Here is a 22,175-nt window from a genome sequence, read left to right as displayed (position 1 = left end):
ATCTGTTTAAAAAGAGTTTTTATTGGATTATTTGAAGAAATATTTTTTGTGGTTTTCAATTTATTAATTGTATTGATTATATAGTAAGAATTATTGAATATATTTAAAGGTTTTTGATATTTTTGTAACATATGAGTAATTATGGCACATTCTATTTGTTGAGGTGATTTAAATTTATAGGTCTTTTGAAAAGATTTTTCATTTATTATATAGGCACCAATATTGGTATTTGACCCATCCGTGTAGATTGTTAAAGTATGTGGTATGGGTTGTGATATGGTTTTTTTTGGAAAAATGAGATGTTTATATAATGTAAATTGTAAAAGTGGATGTTGTGGGTAATGATTATTAAATTTTCCATCATAAGTATATCTTAAAATGGCCCAAGAATCCATATAAGAATAAAGTATCTTAAGTTGCTCCTGGGTATAAGGTAATATGATCTTTTTTGGATAATTTCCAAAATGTATTGTTGTTGTTTGTAATCCTTTTATTATGATTTGAGCAATGGCTTTAGGATAATAAGATATTATCTTATTTGATGATGTATTTTGATGTATCTAAAGTAAAGGTTTATTTTGTCATAGAATTGTTGTGGGATATTGATCAGTGGAGATAATATATAAACTAAACCTTTTATTTGGATTAATTTTTATTAATTGAGTTCCTGTAATTGTATTTTTTATCTTTTTTAGGGTTTCTCGTGTTGAATCTGTTAATTTCCTATGAGAGGTTATATTTGAGTCCCCTTCCAAAATATTAAAAAGAGGTTGTAATTCTTTTGTGGATAATTTTAAAAATGGGTGAATTCAATTTATATCTCTCAATAATTTTTGAAAATCATTTAAGGTGGATAATTGAGTTGTTTTAATTGTGATTTTTTGTGGCTTAATGTTATGAGGGAATATTTTTGACCCCAAGAATGAAATTGAATCTCCCATTTGTATTTTAGATGGAGATATGAATAAATTTTTATGTTTTAAAGTTCTTTTTAAATTTGAATAAGTTTGTTGTATTTGTTCCTGGGAATCTCCACACAGTAGAATATTATCTATATAATGATAAATTTTTAATTTTTCATATTTGTCTCTAATTGGTTGAATGGTATTAGTTATATATAATTGGTATAATGTTGGATTATTGGCCATACCCTGTGGCAACACTTTTCATTGATATTTAGTATCTGGTTTTGTATGATTAATGGTAGGTAATGTAAATGTAAAGTGTGGTCTATCTTTAATATTTAAAGGTATGGAGAAAAAATAATTTGTGATATCTATTATAATAATAAACCAATCCTTTGGTAATGTTGATAATAAAGGAAGTCCTCTTTGTAAACCTCTCATTATCTGTATTTGTCTATTAATAGTTTTCAAGTCCTGTAATAATTTTTATTTTTTTGATTTTTTTTATTATAAAAATTGGTGTATTTTAAGATGAAATAGATTTTTTTAAATGATCTAAACGCATTTGTTTAGTGACTAGATCATGAGCGGTTTTCAATTTTTTAGAGATAAGAGGTCATTGAGGAACCCAAATCGGTTTCTCTGATAGCCAGTGTGGTGGTATAGTTTTTATGATATAAAGATTTTTAATCTAAATATTGGCCCATATCTAGGCAAGTTTTGATTAGTCTAAACCAATTATTGGGCGTCATGGTTAGATTATTTAAGTGTTCCACTAAGACCTGTGTGTAAGTAGTATTAATTTTATAGGTTTTTATTGTCTCTATCAAAGTTTTAATATGTTCAAGAGATATTGGTTTATGATATTTTTGTTGATTGGTATCTTTAAAAATAGGAAACGCTGAAACAAGGGTGTAATGGGTTTTCTTTGTTATAAAGGAATTATCACCAGATGGTGACACAGTTTCAGCGAGGTATGGTGGTGCTTCTCTGAATCCTAATTCCCTATTTAGTGAGGGATGATATCTTTTTTTTTTTCTTTTGTTTTCCCTTTTTTCTTCTTCCTCCTCTTCGGTTGAGGAGGAGGAAGTAGAAGAATTTAAAGTTAAAGCTTGTATTTGAGTTTTTATTTTTATATCTTTATATGATTTTTTAAATCTGGCCAGGGAGGGATATAACTTTTTCTCCCCCCCTGGGCTTTCGGACCCCTGGTTGTGAGTATCCGGAGCTTCCTCATTTTGCCCCTGTCTACTGGGTAACTTGTCTTTTTTCTTATCCTGCTCTGGTTCTGATAAGTTATTTTGGTGTTGTTCGAGGGCCAGTTGTCCATCTCTTAACACATTTGAATATCTCTCATTTTCAAAATATGTATTAATAATTCTCTATAAAGAATAAATTTTTGGCCTTAACTTCTTTTCCGTTCTTAGAATCTTTAATTGGGTTCCCAATTCCTTCTAACTCTCCCTAGTTATCTTTTCTGATGTTTTAAACCAAGGTGTTGTCGCCTGGATGTCATTCAGAAATTGTTGTTGAAAAGAATTTGAGAGGGATAGCCCCTGGATCTTCAATAATTTTTTTAGGATTTTTAAAAAAGGAGAGGACTGTATTGTCCCCATTTTTCAGGATAACTTACCTTCCTTATGTAGGTCGCCTCAGTTCTGAATCTTCCTGTTTAGCATAGGGACCTTCTCTGATGTCTGGATCTGTTGTCTTGAGATTATTCCCAGTGTCCCGGGTTTCGGCACCAGTTGTCGTGAGCCGCTTGCCAGCAAGAAAGCACGCAACACTTAGGATCCTTTTGAAGCTTTTTTATTATCTTGGGAGAAGGTCTAAAGCTTTTATAAAAAACCTTCCTTTATATATCCTGTTAATTATATTAACTCGATAGAAATAAGAAGTTATAAGATCATGACTATAGTACATTCCGATCACTATCAGGGGAATAAATTTCAGGTAGGGAGTAACCATAAAAGTAATGTCGCCATCCCAGAACAAACATTTTGATCAAGGATGACTTAAATAAAGAACTTTTGTAAATAAGCCACAATCCCAACACAACTCAATAAACAAGAGACTAAAATTCCTCACGATAACTTGACAGCCTACAATATCTACACACCAAAACACTCCACAGGTTAGATCCAATCAGGAAACAGAATCCACAGAATAATATGAACAGGGAAAGTTTAATTCAAAGAACTATCACCAGGGGATTGAAATAATGAAGACTTATTAGCAAAAGTTAAAGACTATACTAAGGAACAAAATCTAGCAGATATAGGGAACAGCCTGTACCCTGCAGCCTGAGCTAGAGCACCCAAGGAAGGGCCCACGTGGATCCATGTCCAGCCTTGCTGGAGGGTATGAGGCATAGCTCAATGACATGTTGCCTCATTGACACTGCAGATCTACAAGGGAAGATGCCAGTGGCAGCTGTTAGCTGCTGGACACTACTGGTCACCACGTACTTGGGAACTGGGAGTTAGAGACTGATCTCAAAAGGAGCTGATAAGAGTAAACGGACCAGCTGTTCTGCATGGACCAGATGCTATAGAAAGCTACACCTTAGAAGTGTGGTGTAGAAAACTCTGGTCTGTCCAAAATCAGGACATTACAGGGGCCCTGTCAGAGAAAATTCCATCCCAGGTCAGTGTCTCTTCAGTGCCCTCTCTTGGTAAGGCCCAGGACAGGTGCTCCAGAAGGGCCTATAAAAACAAAGGAGCAAAGTGTCAGCTCTTGAGGCCAAAGGGCAGGGGGAGCCACTCAGTGGACATGAGCTGCTTCTCAGGAGGTTGCTCCTTGGTTGTATCATTCTAAACTTCAAAGATGGCAGAAGAAATGAGCTTACATTTTTAGATGCAAGTTGCTGTGATTGGATAAATGTCTCCCCAAAGTCCACGTGTTAAAGACTTGTTTGCCAGCCTGATGTACTATTGGGAAATGGTAGAACTTTTAGGAGTTGTGAACTACAGGGATGAAATTAAGTCATTCGACAATTGCTGTCAAAGGTGATATTGGGACCCTGGCCTCTTCCTGACTTTCTCTTTGCTTCCTGACCACCATGGATTACCTCCTCTGCTGTGTGCTCCCACCAAAAAATGCTACGCCACCAAAGGCCCAAAGCAGCAGAGCCAAGTGACCTTGGTCTGAAACTATTGAAACTATGAGCCAAAATAAACCTGACTTCCTTGTGAGTTATCTTAGGTATTTTTCCCTAGTGATGCACAGCTAAATGCACAAGTACCACTCTCAAGGCAAACTTACTCAGTATTTGGTGACTTAAAATCTGTTGAGATGAAATGAATCTGTCTTTTCTATAGAGCTCATACTGCAGAAATTTGTTTGTTTGTTTTTTAATTTTTCTCTCTGTCAAACTCAGGACCTTGTGCTTGCAAGGGCTGGCTGTGGCACCACTGAGCTAAATCCCCGGCCCAACTACAGGAATTTGTGAGAGACATCAGAGTGACAGTAAGAAAATTGCAGATGACTGGTTGGACACAATTACAGGTGGGATCATACCGAGACCATCTTCCTGCTGAAACAGAGGAGAAATATCCAAATGATCTTTGGATGAGGCCAAGGTTGATGATTCACTTGAAGGTGCTAGGAGTCTCCTCTGGACTTTATGGCAAATAGATTCAGTTGCGTGTCTCTTACCTTTTCTGTGCCCAGTTCATTGAGGAAAAGCAAAGAAAAAGCTGGGCCACCTGATTATTGACTTCTAAAGTTAGATGAAAAACTACAACTAAACTCTCATTTTTATAATACTGAGGATGAGACCCAGGGCCTTACACATGTGAGGCAAGTGCTCTACAGCTGAGCTAAAGTCACAGACGACTAGATTCCTATAGCATCTCTGGGGAGTGTAGACATAATGAGGAGACTCCTGGTTTGTCTTTGAAAAACATTAGCACTACCTGGGAAGCCATCTCATTTTAAATCTTGGGGAAGAACAGACTAGTTGTAACTTGTAGAAAAAAAGTTTTTGTCTTCAGAGCCTTTATCCTCAAAATAACAAATTAATGAGTGAATGAACTATTGTGTCTGTTCATGCCCTCTTACATATGCATGGTTCTGAGGACTACCCCTAGGATCTCCACACTGAGCTATATCCCAAGCCCTTTTCTATTTTTTTATTTTGAGACAGGGTGTCACAAAATCTCCCAGGCTGGGTTTGAACTTGAGATCCTCCTACCTCAACTGCCCAGGGTGCTGGGATTACAGGTGTGCGCCATCACAAGGACTTTGAAATTATTTTTAAAACTTAAATTTGCATGTACAAAGTTTTCATCATTACATAAAGATTTTCATGTTATTATCTTTAGAGAAACCAGCTATGGGAAATGGTACAATTATTGCCCTACGAGTATGTCAACAGCATTCTCTATATAGCATTTTTTGGTATATAAACGAATGAATCTTGAAAATAATTTGTGGAGGCTGGGGGATTGCTCAGTGGTAGAGGGCTTGCGTAGCATGTGCGAAGCCCTGGGCTCAATCCTCAGAAGTGAAAAAAAAATCTATGGGGATGCTAAATCACATTTCACGAATGAACGAACACAATATATGCCATGATCTTTTCACTTTCTTCTCTGTGTGCTTTCATTCTTTTGTACAAAGAAATGGTTCATTTGTGTAACTAAAAATAAGTTAATAGAAATGCAACCAAGAACATTTTCTATTTTTAAAAGCAGAATAAAATAGCAGTCTTTTCCATTTCTTTCTTTGATGGTTCTGGGCATTGAGCTCAGGGTCTTATGAATGCTACAAGCCTTCTGCCAATAAGCTGTACCCGCTTTGCTTTGAGATAGGGACTCACTAACTTGCCCAGGCAGGGCTTGAACTTGCAATCTTCCTGTCTCAGCCTCCCAGAGTAGTGGAATTACAAGCCTGCACCACCATGCCTGACTATACTTACATTTCTATTTAGAACTGTATGTACACATTTCTAATACAAAACCTAATGCAGACTACAAATGTGTTGTGATCAAAACAGTAGAGTAGGAAAAGTGTTGCATAAACTATACAATTTCTAATAGAAAACCTATGTGACAATACTTGTGATCTTAGATTAAAGACAGTTTTGTGGTACCAGGGATTGAACTCAGGACCCTGCACTTGCGAGGCAGATGCTGGAACCACTGAGCTAAATTCCTGGTCCTTTAATGTGCTAGTTTCTTAAGAAATTAGATACCCAGTTCAGCCAGTCCACTTGTAGGTACTGATCCAAGAGAAATGAAAGCATTATGTCCAAACAAGGACTTCTACACAAATATTCATAGTAGTTTTATGGGTAATAGCACATAGCAGGAAACACAAATATCCATCAATAGCTTAAAGGATAAACAAGTTGTGAAATATTGATACAAAGGAATTTTTCACTACACAATTTAAAAGTAATGAATCACTAATACACACCACAGCATGGATGGATTTCAAAACAGTAATGCAGAAATAAGCCAGACCCCCCCCTTCCTTTAAGAAAAAAGTACTTCTTTGTATGACCCAATTTATATAAAATTCTAGAAAAGGTAAATTAATTACAGAGCCAAGTGTGGTGGTGCATGTCTATAATCCCAGCGCTCTGTGAGGCTGAGGCAGGAGAATCACAAGTCTGAGTGTAGCTTGGGAGATTTAGTGATTTTTCAAGATCTTATCTCAATTTAAAAAAAATTTTTTAAGTGGCTGGGGATACAGTTCTGTGCAAAGGCCCTGGCTTGAATCCGCTTATTGTAAAATAATCATCATCGTCATCTATAGAATAAAAAGCAGCAAAATAGTTGTTTAGAGATAAGGAGAGAATTTAACAGGCCCTGGGGACCCTTCTAAAGGAGTGGAGATATTAATTGTCATTATGTTTTTGGTACTGGGAATCGAACTCAGGACCTTGTGCTTTTCAGGCAGGTGCAGTATTGTTGAGCTACATTCCTGGCCCCTTCTTATTTTGACTGTGGTGATGGTTTTCTGCTTGTACATGTGTGTGAAAACTTATCACACTGTACCCAGTAAATATGTGCTGTTTATGTGAATGGTCTGAATACTATTAATAAGCTTCTTTATTACAAAATATAATTTAGACTAGAAAACTATTATAACCAAAATAATGGAGTATGGTCCAGCAATTGACAACAAATTAGTTAAGACTAAAAATATCCAGCAGATGTGTGTATAGGAGTTTTTCTTTTTTTTTCTTTCTTTGTTTGTTTGGGACAGGGTCTCACTATTTAGTTGAGACTGACCTGGAACTCACTATGTAGCCCAGGCTGGTCTCAAACTCACAGCAATCCTCCTGCCTCAGCCTCCCAAGTGCTGGGATTACTGGAGTCCAGCTGTATAGCAGTTTTTCAATTTTACATACAACCAAATGCCTTTCTCTTTTCTTATTTTTTTTTTATTTGGGACAGGATCTTGCTATATAGTTCAGGCTGGCTTTGAACTCACAGCAAACCTCCAGCCTCAGCCACCCAAGTGCTGGGATTACAGGTGTACACCACCATAACCAGCCCAAATGCACGTTTTGACGTGTAGTTTTATCATTTTGGGGGGTGTTGAGAAAAGATCTCACTATGTAGTTGAAACTGACCTGGAACTCACTATGTAGCCCAGGCTGGTCTCGAACTCACAGCAATCCTCCTGCCTCAGCCTCCCGAGTGCTGGGATTACAGGTGTATGCCACTATGCCCGGCCTTGTTTTATCATTTTTAAAAACAAATGCCTAGAATTAAAGACTTTATGAACAGAGCCTCATTCACACAGGAACTATAACAAAGAATCAACACTGGGATTCTATTTTGTTAAAAAGCTTTTGCACAGCAAAAGAAACCACCAACAGAGCAAAGAGACAGCCCACAGTGTGGGGAAAATTTTTTACAAGCTGTTCCTCAGACACAAAGGACTACTATTGAGAATATATAAAGAACTCATAAAAAGCAGACCCAATCCAAAAGTGGGTGTCTGAAATGAACAGGCACATCTCAGATGAAGAATTAGAAACAGCAAATAAGTGCCATGAGCCTCATAGGATAGGATCCGAAGTCAGTGAGAGCGGGGGCAGATGAAGAATTAGAAAATAACAAGAAAGAAAGATGCCTGCCAAGATTAAGCATTATAGCTGGGACCAGGTGAGACCATAGCCTGATGAGTTAATGGCCTCCTGGAGTCCAGTGTGCTCTTTATTTACAGTGTAGGAAGGCAGGGTAACTCGTGCCACATAGCCTAGGCTGAACCCGATTATCTCGTGATGGGGCATGCACAGAAAAGGAACAAGGATACATAATGTAACTGTCTCCTGGGGCTGTGCCATCCAGGATCTACACTGTTTGACCGTCTAATCTATGGTGGAGAACAGGGGTAGGGATGAAGCAAAAGGCCATCTTCAGGCTCGGCCCTTGGCAAATAAATATATGAAAAACATGTTCAACATCAACGGTCTCTTGAGAGATACCAATTAAAACAATGCCACCTCACCCCAGAAAGAATGGCTGCTATGAAGAAATCATCCAATAACAAATGCTGGCAGGGCTGTTGGAGAAAAGGAGCCCTGCTCCACTGTTGGTGGGAGTGCAGACTGGTGCATCCTCTGTGGAAATCAGTGTGGAGAGTCCTCAAAGAACTAGAACTGGAGTTTCCATTTGATCCAGCTGTCCCCCTTCTTGGTATCTTCCCAAAATAACTAAAAGCATCACAACACAGGGATATACACACACCCGTTATTTCATAAAAGTGTGACACTGTATCTCTTCATATTTTCCTGGTGAATTTGTTTAATCTTTTCACTGGGAATGTCAATTATACTGGAGTTTACCTATGAACTCTCCTTTCCTGTTAGCTTCTTTGCTAGAATAATTTTACAGAGTTTTTCCTTCTAATTTTGTTTTGGCTTAGAAATGGGCATCTTACTTGATTCTAACTCATGAGCCATTGGGAAGGATTTGTAGGGAAGGGCATTGGTCAGGGTCCTAAAAGGAAGTAGATGGTCCATTCAAACTTGAAAACAGGACTATCAACAAGCGGAGGGGAGATTTAGAAAAATAAGGAGCAGGCTAGCAATAGAAGGATAGCATCACACCTAGCCTGAACCGAGAAAGGGGGCTATATGGAGAAAGAGGCCAGCAGGAACTCTCCTCTTTAAATTTGTTTGTTTGAGACAGGGTTTCACTATGTAGTTGAGATTGACCTGGAACTCACTATGTAGCCCAGGCTGGTCTCGAACTCACAGCGATCCTCCTGCCTCAGCCTCCCGAGTGCTGGGATTACAGGTGTGCACCACCATGCCCGACCAGGAACTGTACTCTTTCACAGAGGAATAACACCAGTCCCCCCAGCATGTAGGAACTAGGATGGTTAAATACTTCAACCTTCCTCTTGTCTTCAAAGTGTTTTGCTAATATTGGCCATTTTACCTGGAAGTAAGTAGGTAGAGGGGGTCCATTGATGCCATTTATAGATCATTGTCCTAGGGCATAAAGCAAGGCACAGAAAGATAGTGAGTCCTAAACACCCAAGCCAAGATCAGCAGAATTGCTTACCTAGCTCACAGTTAATCACAATTCTTTAGCTGAAATTATCTAATACCAGAAGAATGCCTCTGCTGATTCATGGGCTTGTGTGCACTAATAAATATGTACTATTTTAAGTTGCTATGTTTGGGGTTTGTTACAAAGCAATAGCTAACTAATGCAAGACTTCAAGGACTAATAAATCTGACAGGTTCAATGCCACAATGATCGGCACAAATGACTGTAGGAATAATATGGAAAATAATAGGAATAATATGGAAAATTTATCTTCAAGCAGTAGTCTGTCAGCAACACAGGATGGAGAGCTGGCTTATGAGAATTTAGAGATAGCTCCGACTGAAAATGCTCAGCAGTTCTCAGCTTTGCTTGGTAGAAACCACAGCTAACTAGCCTTGATAAGCCATAGTTGCAAGGCTGCATCCCTATGCCTTTTTCCCAATGCTGTGACGCTAAAACCTTAAGCATGAAACACACACCTGAGAACCACTGGGGACACACTTAAGATGGGTGGGAAATCATAATTCAGTGGTGGAATAGTGAGTGAATGAGGAGGTTACCAACTGGACCCAAACTGTAGCACTATGTAGACTTCCTGGAGGCAGAGGGCACTAATATTCGCAGGCATAGCGGTGCTCCAGGAACAAACGTAAACACAATAGTCCAAGAGAAACTTTGTAGTCAGAAGCAGGAGATGCTCCAGTGTTACTGCAGTGTTACCCAAAAGGAAAAGGTAGGAAAGGATTCAGTAGAGGCTACACGAGAAAACACTTGGGGAAATCTAGATACGGGTCTTTTCTAGACGGATTTCTCTAGTCCTTTGAGAATTGCCACAGTGACAGCATTAGTAGAAGAGGAAAATAGGGAAATTGGGAAAACAGCAGGGACATCCAGGATGAAGAAGAAATGTTGACTGAGTTAGTGTTCTGTTGGGTAGGGTAAGACAGCCAGGGACAGACTTTGGGAGTCCCTGATCTGTAAGTGTAGTGAGTGTTGCCCATGTAGGGACCAACGCGCCTGGTTCACTTAAATTCCTCAAACCTCTAAACCACACTGGCAGCAATGCCTACCTGGAGCTTTGTAAATGGTGACCACCTGCCCCTTGGGTTCCCGTTAATGGTTTGCACCAGAGTCCTTAACATCTCCAGTAGCCTTAGTTAAGAATAATGGAGGAGGTAGCAGCAGTGGCAACAGCACCACTTTTGAATCTCCAGAAGTCTGAACTTAAAAACAGAGCAACTAAACAATATATCCAAAATCATATGGCCAAAGCTTATAGCAGAACTGGGCAATGAAGTATATAATGCCTCAAATATAAGCCGGTAAGAACAAAATACCAACAAACCCCAAACACAGCAGGGAATCGGCACCTCAGAAGCAGTGGACAGAGAGCATATGTTCACCAGGAAGGAGGACAGGTCAGTGAAGAGCGGTGGAAAGCTAGAGGCATTTTCCCACTTCAATAGTGGTTAAGTTAGGCGTCCACCATAAGGAGGAAGAAGAGTACATGGTAAGACAACAACACTAAAGTATAGTATAGCACATAGTTATGTACAAAATACAGACGTAGATATGGATGGAGGGGAGAGGCTGGGGCATCTAGTTGCTGTGAGCCCTCAGAGCCCTGGGACAATGGTAAGAATCTCTGCTCCTGTTGCTAACGGAAGGATGGCCCTGGGGTGGCTCCTCGGTCTCTCTCCTACCAAAGGATAAAACTTCACAGGGTGTTCTTTCCATCCAGCTGCCTCCCCATAAAAATGCTCTTGGGACATGGACTACATCTTTGGCTGCTTGAAGCCTCCAACAAGTTTCCACTTTTCTGTCTGTCCCCCTGTCTGTGAAACAGGAATGATTTTAGTGAGCACCGTCCTGCTCATCTCAAGAGACTACGAAGTTGGTCAAAAGCCAGCAGGGGTGTGGAAATAAGGAGGTCATGAGAGGTTTTCGTGCTGTGATGAATTCAGGCAGGAGTTCTACTTGGAGCTGCTGTGGGATTCTAGGCAAATCCAAGTAGCCTCAGTTTTTCTCAACCGTAGAACGGTAATAATATTTGCGTTCTTCAGTGCAGAGTTGAAATGCAATGAACTGATATAGGCACAGTGCTTAGCACACTGCCTAACACATGGTGGAGGGGGCTCCCACTAAACGTCCACAGTCATGTCAGGGTGATACCTGTGTTAACCAAAGCTCTGTTGTGATTGCCATTCTTCTATGCTTTTCCCTTTCGGAAACAGCAGAGGGCGACATAGACGGCGGGACCTCTGTCGCAGCAGCCACCCACCCCCGACGCATCACCACCATTGTCAGCCACGCAATGGCGCTAAGTCACGACTGTCAGGTTTTCCGCAGACTTTGGGGAACAGAGGAGCTGACTTGAGAGACGAGGGTGAAAGGGTGCCCTGAGTGCCAAGAAGTCCTGAACCATAGGATGGGGGATTCCTGGGCCGAGTAACTTTCGGGTTCTTTGGACAAGGTAAGGAGGGCTGGAAATGAATGGGGCCCTGGGCCCTTATGAAAACGAGGGTACTCCTTGCTCCTAGCAGTGTTTGCATCCCTTCCCCCGGGCAGCCGCCCAAAGGGGAGAGGGAGGGAGTGCACATCTCTGCTAGCTGCAGCCCATTCATCTGCTGCCGAGGCACGGTGTTGCCATGGAGACGTGATGCAAGGGGGGGGCGAGGAGGGAGGCCCCGAGTGACGTCAGCGCTCGCTCTTTGCAGCTAGTCTCCCTCTGCCTCCTGGTTCTTGCCTATTTTGGAAGAGAGCCGCAGCCCTTCTGCTGATGCGTGCGCGCTGCCGCCTTTTTAAGGCAACTGGCGGAGTGGCGGCTCCTCCAGAGCCCAGGAGCTGTCTCCGCCCCCCAGCCGTGAGCCTGGTGCGGGGTTTGGGGTATAGGGTCTTGGCCCTGGAAATCTCCCGGCGCCATCCACCCCATCCCACCTCTATCTGAACGCCCTCCACCACTATGGGGACGTTTGAGCCGTGGAGAGAGGAGGTCCTGCCCTTGACCCTCACCACCACTCACCTCCTACCCCCAACAGGGGAGACTCTTTTGTAGGAACCTTGGAAGGAAACACGACGCCGGGTCTAGCGCTTGGGGATCCTCTGGACAAGGCCACAGAGGGACAAAGCCAGGTGAGGACCTCACCGCCCTCAGGGCCTCCTCCCTCAAGCAGCGGATTTAACTTTTTTCTCCCTGCACTCGGTCTGGAGCCAGATTAAGGTCTCAGGCTCATTCATTTGAAAAGGAAACTGAGGCTCAGAGATTGGCCAGGGTCAAGTAGCCAGTTCCTAGAAGAGCAGAGCCCAGAGAGCTTCTTGGCCAGAAGTCAGTCTCCTGTTCCTTGTTGCTGAGGTAGCTGGTACAGTGCGTCTACCTCTGGCCCCTGCCCAGCACCCAGGCAAGAGGCCAGACAGCTCGGCTCTGAACCAGCTGTTTCTTCTGCAGCACATTCCAGACCTAGATGGGCTTTCTGGATCAATGGTCACTCTAGACAAGCGTCTGGATCCCATGGACTCCACCACCACCAACCATGTTGCATCTTACAAACACTGACTTTTATCAAAGTCTTCCTGCACCCCTAAGCTCTCTGGAACTTCCTGAAATCAAACCTTTCCAGGCTGCCTACAAGTGTCAGTTGGCTTCTGGATGAACATGTGGCTGCTGGGCTCTGGCAGGCCCCCCATAGCAAATTGGACTCCAACCTTGGACATCCTGCCCTGATGCCCCCTGCACTCCCCTGCAGCACCCACCCACGGAGAACCATGGAGACCAGCACACAGTGTTTGACCATTTCTAAGGAGCAGGGCAGTTCCCGATATCTCTGAGCACCCATTCTGGACTGGCCTGGGGGCCCAGAACTGGACCTCATCAAGACCAGCACTTGTGCTCCAGACCAGCTCCAGGTCTAGCAAAGGAGAGAGGTTTGTATTCTGGAGAAATTAGTCCTGAGCTCTGAATGGCGCTTCCAGGGAACGTGTTTTGCCAAAGCCAAGACATCAATGCACAGGACAGGGAACTGAGACAGTCTTCAAGGAGACGTAATTTGCTAAGGTAACATGGCAAGTCAGTGTGTTTGTTGCTGAGATGAGTACCCAGAACCTTGCCTCCTGGCCCCAGGCTCTTTGCACCTTCACACCAGAGGCCAACCTTTACACCAGATCCCTGTGTTGTGAGCCAAGGATCTGGCTTGTGATCCAGCCCCCACCCCACCCCCGCCATGTGACTGTCTCTTGAATTGTTTCATTCTCTGCCCTAGGCCTCAATCACCTAAGACCAATGACTAAATAGCCCCTGCTCCATTTGTGAGTCTGGGACTCTCCGAAATGTGGGTGTTGGGCCAGGCTGTGGGGTCACTCTGCGGCCAGCTGTGGGACACTGCTGTGGGGTTTTCTCCCTCCCACCAGACTGTGTGGATCACTCTAAGGATTACTTGGGGGTCTGTTTTGTGCACATTGGACCCCACTGGACCCCTTCAATGGTAAGTCTCTCCCCTGTGAACTTGGTATTGGCCTTTAAGAAGGACCCCAGATGGGATGTGTCCAAGGAGGGAAAATACAGGTCACTGTCATTACTTTCTTCCCCAGGTCTACACAGGTCTAGTCTCCAGGGTGCAAGGTGACTCTGCTCAACCAGGGGTGAGAACTTAGTCCTCTAGGAGACTTCTGGCCCATTCCAACCTTAGCACAGGGAGCATGGCTGCATCTCCACTTGAAATTGAATCTCAGGGTTTGCAGCATTCACTTTCCAAAGCCTGAGAAGCTCTGGGCCAGGTGGGGCCCAGGCCCAGAGATTCTTGGAGCACCAAAAGTGGGAGTACAGTCCTTTAAGGCCAAGTGAACCAACCCTCTTTCATTTTGCAAACAGAGAAACAGAGGCCCAGAAAACCAATGGCACTTGCATGACCCCCAGTGGGCTGATGGCAAAATAAGGACCCAGCCCTCCTGTCCAGGACTCTTCCACTGTATCCAACACACAGTCGGCTGACATCTAGACTGGACTCACTTCCTCTTTTTCTCAGACCTGTGAAATCCTTGTAGAGAACTCCTCAGCCTATCCTCTGTTGGGCTGGGTAATTCAGGAGCTTTCCCTCCCATCAAGTGGTCCTCTTCTATGAAGCTTCCTGGGTCCTCTCCCTGATTATTCAGTGCTTTCGGCTTCCAGAAGCTGCTACATCAATGAACCAGAAACGCTGCTCCCCACTTCTTGCCATGATTCAGCCAACTCTGTGCAATTCTGGCCTTCACAGGTATGGGGTCCTCATTGTCCCTGCTCATGGGGTCTCTTCTTTATTTCTCCTAGGGTTTTCCTTTTGAAACCCTTCCTGGGGTCCCATGGATGCTGATGCCCTCTCTGCTGGCCCAGGCCAAAGGGATAATTAGCCCTCATGTCAGAGGGCTTCTGGGAGGTTGCCCTAGTTCTACTAGGCTGATACCCATGCTAGGCACATAAGGTGCAGGGACACGATGCCTCTGTACACTTTTATGTCACCAGGGCCAGGCATTTAGCTCAGTGGCACCACACCTGTCTCTCAAATGCAAGGTCCTGAGTTTGAACCCTGGTTCCAAAAATAAAGTTAATATAAGCTTTTATGTCCCCAGGTACACTCAGATAATATCACAAGTGGACCTGAAGCTAGAGCTTGTGGTGGCTTGGGCACCTGTGAGTAGAAGGGGAAGTGGCAGTAGGAAATAGGGGTCATGATGGCTTTAAGTGGAGGGAGAACGTAGTCAGGTTGAGGTCTAGAAAATGAGCCAGAGAGAACAGTTGCTGAGCCTGAAAGGTGCACTGTGAACTCAGGCTCTCCATCCCTGGACTTGGGGAGCAGTGTGAGGTGCCACTGATGCCCAGGAAGGGGAACTCTGGTACCTGGGCCAAAGCCAAGTGCATCTTTTGTATGCATCCCTTGACTTCTCCAGGACTCCATTGTCCTTCTCCTTGGAGTCGCTGCAGCTCCCAGCCTGGTTTACTCCTTCTGATGCTCTCAGACCAAGCCCAGGACAATGCTGTAGAAAGCTGACTGGACCCAGGCCCTGTTTCTATTACCAGTCAAACCCATGCCCATGTCTGCATAAACCTTGCTCAAAATTTTTCATAAAGTTAATAATGACTTATATTGTATCACTTGTTGTATTCCCTTTATCCATCAAGCTTTGTTCTGTTTTGAACATTTAGGCCAGTTCTTGCATTAAGCCCTCGATCTTAGTGCTATAATCCTCCTCACATCTCTAACATATGGGTAAACTGAGGCACAAGAGTCAGTTCTCAGCTCAGAGCCTGTCTCAGGCATTCACCCCCTCTTGCCTCACCCTCTGTCAGCCCCTCCACCCACGCTGTATCTCTCCACTGCCTCTCCAAGGCCTTTTGAATATCTGAATATACCCAAACATCCCCGCCTTTAGGCCTTCTCTTCTCTTAAGTGAAATAACTTCATTCCTCCACCTTTTAAGTTTTTCTTACAAATATTTATGGGAGGCCTTGTTCCACGCTGATGAGTTGGTGGTGAGCAAAGCAGACCATTCCCCAGGGAAGTGGCTGCAGTCCAGAGACACAGAGCTGGTGATCAGCCCAGCATCAAAATAAATGGCAAAATTGCCACTGTGACAATTCTAATAGAGTTGCAAGGTGCTTGGGATCCTCTAACTAGGGTTTATGTAATTGAGATCAGGGAGAAGATGATGCTTGAACTGCACTGTAGAGTAGGGGTGAATGAAATGAACTTCAACAGGGGAGGAGCAGTGGTATCCTAGAAGAGAGCAGAGAGGGTGGAAAGGCATTATGAGGGCAGGAGAGTGGCAGGGCCGGGACTGATGGACGCCTCCTCCAGCTGGAAGAGAGAAAGGTCACGAGAGTCTATACTGGCTGCAGTCCATTCTCCACCAGAGCCAGGCTGGGTGGAAGTCTGGATTGCTCCTCACTGCTCCTGGCCACACCTCTGATCAAGACTGGGCCTGGGCTACATCATCTCAGTGCTACTCCAGCACAACTTCTGAAGCCAAACCTGGTCCCAAGCAGCCTGCGCAGTGCTGCCCTCTCTCTGCCTGCCCACCACGTACCTGTTAACACAGCTTTGGCTTCTTTGTGGCTGCAGGTCACTGTAGCATCTTGTCCCTGAGGCCTCACTCCCCCAGTCCACCTCAGCACTTTCTCACCAGTTTAGAGGCTCCACACAGTCAGGGCCAGTGTCCTGTGTTTCACCTCATGATGTCACCCCAGAGCGCCCCAACTCAGCCCTCAGGTGTCTGTGGCACGCAGGACTTCCACACCGGAAGCCCTGCTCCACGCCAGGTACTGTGCCAGATGCCAGAACTGTGGAAAGCAGTCCTGGATGCCAGCTGGGGACAGAGAAGTGAACAAGTGGTGGTGCGGCAGGATGAGATGTGCAGGGAGGAGAATGCACTGGGACCAGTGGGTGCCAAGAAAGGGTGCCAGTCCCTGCTGGAGGACCAGCGGGGCAAAGAGGAGCTCGCCAGCTGGGGAGGACCCTGGAAATGAACATGTAAAATCTGTCTACTCCTCCAGACCTCCCAGCCCATGTTCTCCACTCCTGTCTCCCCGTGGCTGTCAGGGTGTGAGGTCCCTGCCCAGTATTCAGAAAGCATTTTGGTGGATTTATTTTCCTTCCTTCTTCAAAACAAGGCTGCTCTAACATGCTCCCTGTGTCTCATCCCTGTGTCCTTCTCTCTCAGTGCTGCATTCAGACCTGGCCCAGAAGACCTTCATCTTTTCCTACCCAGGCTCCATCCCCCAGCATGGCCCTGTGTCCCTCTCCGTCCCTGTTTGGCCCACTCCCCTGTTCTGGCCATCTCAGTGTGTGGGTGCCACCGCGTACTCTCTTCACATGAGATTTGTTGATTTCATAACCACAAATAGATAAAATATTCTGAATGTTTTCATGTGCAAGTAGCATTGAAGAAATGATTGCATAATCAAAAGGCCTCAGGAGAAAGAAAACAGCCTGCAGAGATGCAGCTGAGCGCATCACAGTCATGGCACAAGCCAGCTCTACATGAGTCTGTGTTGTCACTGAAGAGACTGGGCATCACAGACACCAGACTACAGAGGGTACTGGAGAATATGTTCGGAAACCCTTACGTGGTTTCTAATTCAATTCAAAAGAACAATCAAATAATAATAATAATCTGGTTTTAAAAAAAAGAAGTTGAAGTCAGGAAATATGGATCCTAATTCTGGATTTATCTCCTGCTAGCTCTGTGACATTGGGAAGTCACTCAAACTGTCTGAGAAATATATAGATATTCTTCTCCTGGAAGGTTCAGGAGGCCTGAGGTGCCATGATACCCTCATTTTCTTCCACTAAGGAAAATTCGTCTCCCTGACAGTAACTTATCATCACCTTGGGACAATCCCTCTTCCCAAGATGTAGTCCTGAGAGCTGGGCTCATGATAGGGATGGAATGGTTGTGCCTTGCCAGGTCCAACTCATGTTGCCATGGGAACAGGATGTGGAGCATTATTTCTGCTCCACAGAAAATTGTACAGGTGTAACACAACTACAAAGTGGGCTGGAAGACAGTAAGTCTCCCCAGTCTCTCCTCCATTAAGGAATACTTAAGGAATACTACTGCTCCATGGCATTTGGAAAAGCAAAGGGAGATGAAATGACAAGTTAGAGTGCCCTGGACTGAGAGAGAGAAAGAGTGGATATATTTTGCAAAGAGCTTGTCCTCTATTGATGGCAAACTTTTTCTGTAAAGGACTGAGTAGTAAATATTTTGAGTTTTATGGGCCATCTGGTCTCTGTCATCACCACTCAACTCTGCCACTATAGTGTGAAAAGACAGTAAGTAAACTAATGGATGTGGATGTGTTTCAATAAAACTTTATTTACGAAAGGAGGTAGTGGTCCAGATTGGCCTGTGGGTCATAGTGTATATGTCCCTGATCTACTGTGTGATGCAAGACAATAAACCTGGGTTGGGAAACAGGAGTTAGGCTTAAAGTAAAGCACTGCCAGTATCTTATTGTGTGACTCTAAGTTATTGTCTATCTCTTATTCTTAGTTTCCCTTTCATGTAAGCATACATATTGATCACGAGAATATGTTTAACCTGTCAGAGCAAATCTGAACTCTCTTTATCCATTTTCTCCATCACTTTAAATGGAGCTGCACCTGCTGTCCACCCTACCCTGGCCAGACCAGGCCTTTGACGGCTGAGGGTAGTTGGCACCCTGCCAGGAGGGGAAGGTGTCTCACCAGAATCAGACTTTGATCTGTCTTTCCAATCTTCAGCCCCAAGTGACCCCATTTCTGTAGCAAGCCAAGCACAGGAAGAAATGAAGAATCGCTTTTTCCACCATCCAGTCATTTGGCAGGAGGCTACAGTTCATCTGAAGGAGTAATGTGGCTGCAGTAGCTGTTAGCCAGGATTTGGAGGAGGCCATAGAGACTCAGGCTGGGACTAGAATCAGGACAGATGAGCTTCCATGCTCCCTTATAACATGCATCTATTGGACCCAAGTTAAGGTGTTACAGTACAGCTGCAGTCCAGTGATCACCTGCAGCACTTCCAGTTGCATTGTGGAGCCTAAATTATCTCATCCACCCGCCTGGTCTGATGACCACTGAGTGCTTGTAGCCTTAGGCATTATTTTGTCTCTGAAGTTCCTTCAAGTGATCCTCTGTCTCTCTTTCTCCCCCACCTTTTATCACTTCTCTTTCTGATATGTTGACAGCCCTCTGTCAAGATCCTTGCCCCAAATTTTCAGAAAAGCAGCCAGGAGTTTCTATGCTGTTCTGCAGAACCAGATTTTCCATCCACCCTCCACTGTCTTCCCAGGAGGTCATCCTCTTGGAACTCTATGGAAAGATACACCACCTCCTCTTTAATAGAGGTTCAGGAGTGATAGTCCCTGTAGGTCCCCCAATACATCTATGGAAGAGAGGAGCAAGGGATCTCATGGTCTGCTCTTGCAGTAAAAAAGCCTTTTTCGGAAAAAAGTAATAAAGGAACCAGCCAATCCCTCCTCGATGCCATCACCTCTTCTTGGTGATTTTTTTGGGGGAAGGAGTGGGTGGGTTGCCATGGCAACAGATGCGAGCTCTGCTCAGTAAAGAAGGGGCCTTGATATTTTTCTCTCTCTCATTCTCTCAGTTGTGTGTGTGTGTATGTGTGTGAGTTTGTGTATGTGTGTGCTACACATGCCGGTGCCCACACCCGGAATTTTTTTTAGAACTAAAGAAAGACCTTGTCTTCTCTCAGCTCCCCAAATATGGAATGATGGAAAACCACTTACCCCTCCAAGCCAGAGAAGAATTGGGATGGTTCTAGAGAAAGGGGAATACTCATGTGGGGGCTGTTCCTCTATGATTTTGCTAGAGATTGCATGAAATCAAGAGACCTTTGCAAATGTTTGGGATCTAAGGATTGGAAAGAGGGGAAGATTCTGGGTAGAGAGAGGTAAGTAAAGCGTAGACAGTGCACGGACTCAGCTTGTGATGACAGAGAGGGCAGCAGAAGGGACATTGAGTCTGGGGAAGCATACAGATCTGTGTACACCATTAGGAGCTGAGAGGGAAAGGTGCAGAGCACATTTAGCACACACAAACACATGCACATAAAGTGGTAAACATAAATATATAGGGGACAAACATGGAACTACATATAACACAGGAAGGTGGAGACTTTGCAGGTATAGGCAAAGAGAGGAAGAGGGATACAGATACACAGCTATAGAGACACTTGCAGACAGATACATGGAAAGAAACACAAATGCATTCAGACAGGATCAGATGCAGAAACAGCAATATACAAAGAGCCTCAGTTAAGTGAACACACAAACACACACGTGTTCATGCAGTCACAGACTCCCTCTCTTAAACTGCTCAAACATCCTTGAGAAGCAGTGCATTGCTGGGAATGCTGCATGCTCAGTCAGCAGATTTTGTGGGGAGGCTTCTGCTCCCCCAATACTTTTCACATACTCGCCCCAAAGACCCTTTCCCAATTCCTTCCTTTGCCCACTTTCCCATAGCCAAAGGACTAGGTTGCCTCCCCTATCTCAGGCTTCAAATTCCTAGCCTGCTCTGCTGCTTCTGCTGCTGCCGCCGCTTGTGGGGGAGAGTGGGTGACTCAGCCAGGCCAGGATGACTCACACTGCCAGTATTTTTAGCAGCGGCCAGGAGCTCTCTAGTGTGCCTGCCGCCCCCCTCCTCCTGCTTGCTATTTCAGAACCATCACTGGTGATATAAATAGCTCCTCTCCCACGGCCTGAAGCTGCTGCCAAACTATTTTTGGTTCTGCACAGTTAAAAATAGTTTCACGGAGGTGGGAGGCAAGAGGAGTGGAGGCTGGCCTAGGGAGAGGAGACATTAGGGGCATACAGAGATTCTCAACTTGAATCAGAGTGGGCAAACTAAGATGCGACCTTATCTACCCCCTCCTTTGTCCCTTTCTAGACCCTTCTAGCCTTCAAAAATGCTTTCTCCCAAGTCCATTCTCCTGGAAAAATCCAGGGACTCTTTCCTTGAGCCCACTTCTCTTCTCTTCTTATTAACTCCTAGAGCTCAGAAATCTTGGCCCCCGGAACCCCGTATTTATCCTCAGCGAGGAGGGGGACAAATAAAGGGGGCTCCACCGTGAGGCCCGTGTGGACCTCAGCCTGACTTTGGTTCCAGGCAGACTGTAGCCAATCTGACGGAAGGGCTATTGTTTCAGCACCACGGACAGCGACAAGCCTCCACTCTGGATCAGCGGGCTGGCTACAGACTAGCTAGACCAAGCCGATAGACCCCTTTATTGTGTCAGGGATAACAAAAATGTTTCCCACACAGGATCTGAAGTATCTATGGGAAACTTGCCCTGGATTTTCATATGGGAAAGTGGTCCAAAGATAAAAAGAATGGAAACAACACACCAGAGACATCCTGAAGCAGCTGTCCTTCAAGTTGATAGAGTTGGAGATAGCAACACATACACACAACCCTTCCTTCTCAGTTGTGCCACTGACTACAAGGTGGTTTATGTAGATGGCTCCAGACAGATGGCTTCCAAAAATCATCAGGTTAGGGCCTTCAGATCCATGTTCTCCTCTTCTAAGACGCCTTTCAATAGCCTTTGCTCCTATATTGCCTCTCTTGCTACCATTTTTGCCTTGAAGATTTGGGAATTCTTGGACCCTCAGCTTTTCGTATTGGTGTCAAAGTTCATCTCCACTCTTTCCTTTTGACTTTTGACAGGCTGTCCCTCAATTTTAAGTGGCCTCATTTGCAGCCCCCACAGTTGATCTCACAACCCTTCCTCTCCCATAATTCATGTAAACATTTCCCTCTACCACTGCCTTCTCACCTTAAGGGATTCTAAGGCAAGAGGGGCACAGCCTGTGCCCCTTTAGAAAGCAGTTATGTTGTTTGTAGGGAATAAAGAAGATGGAGGCGAGGAAAAGGCCACAGGATGCAGGAGCAAACCTGAAAAAGACAAAAAGGAAGACAGGCGCGATCAAACAGAAGGGGAATCTTTGAGGGTCAGGTGGTGCACAAAGCCGAGATAGTGAGATGAACTAATGAGGTGGGGAGGTGAGGATGGAGAGACTGAATGAGGGGTCTTAGTACCAAAGATGCGGAGAGGGTTGGAGGCAGATGTGCAGGACAGCCTGGCAGAGTTACAAGGTCCCGAGGAGGTGCAGCAGTCACGGAGCGCCCGGCACGGACCACCCACCCCCTTTCTGCTGCCTCCCCCTCTTCCTCGCCGAAGCAAGGGGGAAACTCTCCGGAGCGGTGCGGAGGCAGCCAGGCCC

The 22,175-nt window shown here is 44.5% G+C and overlaps 1 long non-coding RNA gene across 2 annotated transcripts; it reads left to right on the top strand.

Moving 5' to 3' along the window:
* The first annotated feature begins 11,733 nt into the window (after positions 1–11,733).
* LOC104870317 lies at positions 11,734–18,354 on the top strand. Of its 2 annotated transcripts, none has more exons than XR_782508.2 (3): positions 11,734–11,894; positions 12,460–13,899; positions 17,108–18,354. It is a non-coding gene; the product is annotated as an uncharacterized LOC104870317 (long non-coding RNA). The 2 variants fall into 2 exon arrangements; XR_782507.2 differs by lacking the exon at positions 11,734–11,894 and adding an exon at positions 14,583–14,667 and having other exon boundaries at positions 12,174–13,899.
* The last annotated feature ends 3,821 nt before the right edge of the window (positions 18,355–22,175 follow it).

This window comes from Fukomys damarensis, unplaced genomic scaffold (assembly GCF_012274545.1).
Source record: "Fukomys damarensis isolate Sample0158 unplaced genomic scaffold, DMR_v1.0_HiC HiC_scaffold_27, whole genome shotgun sequence".
Classification (NCBI taxonomy): Eukaryota; Metazoa; Chordata; class Mammalia; order Rodentia; family Bathyergidae; genus Fukomys; species Fukomys damarensis.
Note: the sequence above shows the minus strand (reverse complement) of the source record. Positions and strands in the feature narration are given on the sequence as shown.